Source organism: Euphorbia lathyris, chromosome 1, assembly GCF_963576675.1.
Source record: "Euphorbia lathyris chromosome 1, ddEupLath1.1, whole genome shotgun sequence".
Lineage (NCBI taxonomy): Eukaryota > Viridiplantae > Streptophyta > Magnoliopsida > Malpighiales > Euphorbiaceae > Euphorbia > Euphorbia lathyris.
Genome location: NC_088910.1, coordinates 9,648,910 through 9,654,407, shown reverse-complemented (window position 1 = coordinate 9,654,407; position 5,498 = coordinate 9,648,910).

Genomic DNA, 5,498 nt, shown 5'->3' with positions numbered 1-5,498 from the left:
GCCGCCCGTCTGTAAACCCTACGGACAAGGTAGATCGGAGAAGTTTAGCTCCGTTTCACCTGTAAAAACCGAGGAAGTTTAGTCGCCGGGACGTCGGACTTGAGCCGAACCAAGCAGAGAAAAGATTAAAGAAAAAAAACTCACCGACTGAACCTCCACCACCGATCTCCCTCCGCTAGGAAAGCCATCGCAGATCGTCGGATCAACAGAGAAGGAAAGAAGGATGGCGGCCGTGGCTCACGGGTCTTCGAAAAGGAAGTTGAAGGATGAAGATGGAAGAAGCCATGGATAGTAAAGAAGCTTTAGATCTTCTCGAAGGTTGAAGAAGATTCAGAAATAGAGGCTGCCATGGGAGAAGGTGTTAGGGTTCTGGAAAAGAGAAGAAAAGGAGAAAAAGGTGGAGGGAAGTCGGAGAAGCAAGTGAACGAGAGGGAAAGGGACGCCATTGTCGAAGCTTTGAGCTTCCAGGCTTAGGGTATCCGAGAAAAGAAGAGAGAAGAGGAAGAATAAGGAGATAGGTGGCTGGCAATCTAAAGATAAAACCCTAAAAACTCAAATATATACCCTACTATTTTAGATTCCCAAATTACCCCCGCGAAATCTCGTTTTGATACCTTCCTTTTCTATAATTTGTGAATTCGGCCCCACATCATTCTAACTGTTTAGATCAAGTCCCTCCGTATTACATTTCGCCCCCTCCCTGTTTATTTAATTCTCCAATTCGACTCTTTTCATTTTTGTTTGTTTCAATTTAGCCCCTCCTAATTACATTTCGCCCCCTCCCTGTTTATTTAATTCTCCAATTCGACTCTTTTCATTTTTTATTCTGCAATTTAATCCCCCCATGTTACCTTTAATTTCCTTTGATAATCCAAATTGTAATTAAATCTCTCCTGTTTTAATTAGGTCCCTAATTATTTGAGTTAAGCTAGATTAGGCCCTCTTTTAATTGTCTAAAATTCTAATTTAACTTTCCAATCCCTTTTAATTCATTTCTAATTTGGACCCTTCATTACTTAATTTCATATTACTTACATAGTTCAACCAATTTATTTTCACGTAACATATGTGTTATATCATTAGTAAAATATCATTTGTTTTCATATGGTTAAATTTAATCTACCTTTTTCTTTTACGAAAAAATAAACGATTTGATTTATAGCTCTATGTCATAGAGATATAAACCAAACGTGTACACTATAAAGTTAAGATGAATCGATTTATATTTTTATGTCATAGAGGTATGAAAACGATAATAAAAAAAATAAAAACTTAATTAACGTGGAATGTTTCAATTTATATGTATGTGCTACAAGGGTATAAAAAATAAAAAAAGGTAACGAGATAGTTCGTTATTTCTATGTTATAGAAATAAGAATTAAACGTTACTAAATAAACAAAAACTGAATGAGTTAATTCGCAGTTCTAGTATGTTATAGGAATATGAATTAACCATTACCCAAATTATATAAAATTAAACGTTTGAATTCGTAGTTATATGTTATAGAAATGCGAATTAAATGTTGTCCAAATTATTAAAATTAAAAGGATACAATTAATGATTTAACGTTACATAAATATTAAATACCTACGACATTAATCATGTAATTAATTAAATTATATGCCTTTATTATATTATGAAAGTACAAATAAAATTGAGATAAATCAAATAAATTTAACACAAAAACCACATTTTTTTAGTACCAATATTTGGACGGGGTAGGGTGATTAATCAATTTTTTCTTCCCTACACGTAACCGACAAACGGACCAAAAATCTCTATTTCGCAGACCCCCTTGTCCGTTAAAATTCCACCATTTTCGGTGTCCAATCACACCTTAATTCTGATTGGTGGCGACTCTAAAAAATAGTTTTAATTAGGAACAACTATTAACCGATTTAGCTTCTGGCGTTCGTGCCCTTGAAAAATCCGGTAGCGACAAAGGTGATCAAATTTAAAATGTATAGAACCAGTCCAAGTTATGTAATGAACTTCTTCATCCAAACGTCTTCCTTAGCTGCCTCTGAAGTCGCAATGTACTCAACCTCGATTGTTGAGTCTTCTATAGTGGCCTGCTTGAAACTCTTCCAATTGACCGCATTCCCGTTTAGAATAAACATGTATCCTGACTAGAATTTAATATCACGATATGTTTGAAAACTAGCATCTGAGTAGTATTCTACCCTCAGATTTACGTATATGCCAACCACATATATATCATGTGACAGTTTCAAACAGTTTAATAAAGTACATAAAAATATATTTTTATTGTCATATAGTTATCATGTCATTATAAGAGTTAATCATTTGTAATATGGTTATCACGTCACTATTTCAGTGATTTTTTCGATCTAAAACGGTCGAAATGACTTTATTAAAATAAATAGGAAAGTTGTAACATCCTAGCCCAATACCATGTAGATATTGTCCTCTTTGACTCAAATCCAATAACTTGGACCTCACTGTTTTAAAACGCGTCTGCATGTATTGGATTCTCATCTTACTAATAAGCTCTAGTCACTTTCTCTCCATTTTCGATGTGGGATTCAGTTCATTCATGCCCCCATCGTCATCCCTTAGCGCCACTCCTTACTCATGCATTTTTATCCCGTCGCCACCCACTCCGAATCTAGTCATTACAGGCCCACCAGCTTCCGCCTGGTTCGTCCCCAAACCATACATTCGTAGGTGGAGAGTCAGCTCTGATTCCAATTGTAACATTCTAGTCCAATATCATGTAGATATTATTCACTTTGACCCAAATCCAACACCTTGGGCCTCACGGCTTTAAAACGTGTCTGCATGTATTGGATTCTCATCTTACTAATAAGACCCAGTCACTCTCTCTCCATTTCCAATATGAGATTCAGTTCTTTCCTGCTTCCATCACCATCCCTTAGGATCGCTCCTTGCTCATGCCTTTTTACCCCGGCACCACCCACTCTGAATCGGGTTGTTACAAGAGTTTAATGATTTTACTAAAATAAAATGAAGTTAGATGCCCATTTTGAAACTGACTCCGAATTTCAGTGATCATCGATAAAATTTACGAAGATAGTGGAAACTTAAAATGAAGAGACAATCATTACACTTGGAAAAAAAGGCAATATTCTTGTATAAGACCCCCTTATAGTATGGGATCATGATTTATAGATCAATATAATGATTAATTCTTCTCATTTAATTTCAATATGGTACTTGATTTAAAAATTCATATATACACATAAAGTCTTGTAGGTTTTTTTAGTCATTCAAGCAATAATTGCGACATGGATATGGTGTATAAATCATACACTAGCCACTTAACCCATATTCACGAATTAGATTCAATCACATGCTACCTAATATTTGTTAATAATTTGGGACCACCAAGATATAAATATTTATATATATTTAATTACAGTACACAGTGATAGATTCAAAATTCACTGTGAGAAAAGATGCTTATTATGATTTATGGGTCTAAATTCATATTTTTTTTTAGTGTTTTTATATAAAAAATTAAAACCATGTTCATAGTTTTTTTTTAGAATTTTCGGAGTTTTCAAGCGACCAATGGATACTCAAGCTCCCTAAAACCCTATTGGATCTGTCCATGACGTTACCCTAAAATAATTAAAGCTTTGTATATATATATATATTCGATGAAATTTTTCGATGATCTGTGACTGCTCAAGAAATTAGCTGCTTAGATTAGTCCCTAATGTCATAGGCTTTTTACAGTACTAATTTAAAATATAAAATATTTATAAATATATAGGAGAAAAAATAAAATGTTATGACTATTTAAACATATGTTAAGTATTTCATATTCACTGGCTATAATAAAATTTATATTTTTTTATAATCAACACCATGAATTCCTAATAATACATTCATCCTCAATTAATGAGTAAATGAATTAAAAAAATATTGAGGCATATTTAGTTACGGTTTGATAAATCTAAAAATTAAACGGTGAGAAAATAAGGCCATGTTTGATAACAACAAAAATCACTTAAATTAATAAATTAAGCACTTATTTAATTTAAGTGTGTTTGATAATAGCTTTTTATTGACCACTTAAATTATTCAATTAAGCTACATATCACTTATTTTGATAAGTCAAAATATTTAACTTAAAATTTTAAGTTAATCATTATCAACTAATATTTTAATATTCATCACTTATTTTTAATATTTATCAAACACTTATATTATTTAATAATTCCAGCACTTATAATATTCAACACTTAAAATTCAGTACTTATTTTTTCAGCACTTAATTTTCAGTTTTATCAAATGACACCTAAGTATTGAATTTTAAGTGTTGAAAGCATTAAATGATGTAACCATTTGATATATATAAAATAAATATTGAATATAAAAATATTAGTTGTTAATGAACTTAAAATTTTAAGTTAAATATTTTTACTTATTAAAATAAGTAAATTTTCACTTAACTGAAAAATTTAACTTGTTAGAAGAATTGCAATTGTCAAACAGACTTAAAATAAATCAGTGCCGAACTTATTAATTAAGTGATTTTTTTTAGTTATCAAACAAAGCTTTAATTGTGGAGTCATAATCGTAAATTTGGGGATTCAATTGCAACAACCTCCAGACCTTCTTTCTAGGGAGGACATTTGGAACAATTAATGAGCCGAACCGATATTGAATATGGTAGGTTCAGTATAGACTCGTTAATGTCTCGAGCTGAGCTTTGATGGAGTTGAGCTTTTACCGAGTTTTAACTAGATGCGACATATATGCATACAATAAGTAGCATAGAAGATAAAGGAAAAAAAAAATTTAAAGCCCTATAACATAGATTAGTCTATAAGATTAAAAGAAAGGCTTAAAGAACTTTTTGACACCTGACCTATCCAAAATTTGTGCATTTGGCCCCTGGCCTATTATTTGGTCATATTTGGCCCATAACCTATCAAATTAGATAAAATCCAACCCATATTGAATGAAAAATTAACTGTGTTGAAAAATTAACGGTAGTAACCAATACAAAAATGACACATGATACATAAATAAAATTAATTTTCACTCTATCGGAACACTAAAAAAGTTTTTAGGATTTTTTTTACTGTGTAAAATAGTTACTATTGCCATCTCTAATTGAAAATTAATTTTATTTATGTGTCATGTGTCGTTTTTGTATTGGTGACCGTTGTTAATTTTCTAACAAAGTTAATTTTCCATTCAATATGAGTTGAATTTTATCTAATTTGATAGGTCAGTGACCAAATATGACTAAATAATAGATCAGGGGCCAAATACACAAATTTTGGATAGGTCAAGGGTCAAAAGGTGCTTTAAGCCTAAAAAACAATTACATGTCATGACCGAGTTCCAAGAATAGTAGCCAAAGGCCCAAAGCAACTGTTAACTGTTTTGAATTTGTGAGTTGTGACTAGTTAAGAGTTAGAATCCAAGTTCTATCAAAAAAAAAAAAAAGAGTTAGAATCCAAGCCTAATTACTATTTTTTTCTCATGATCATTAATT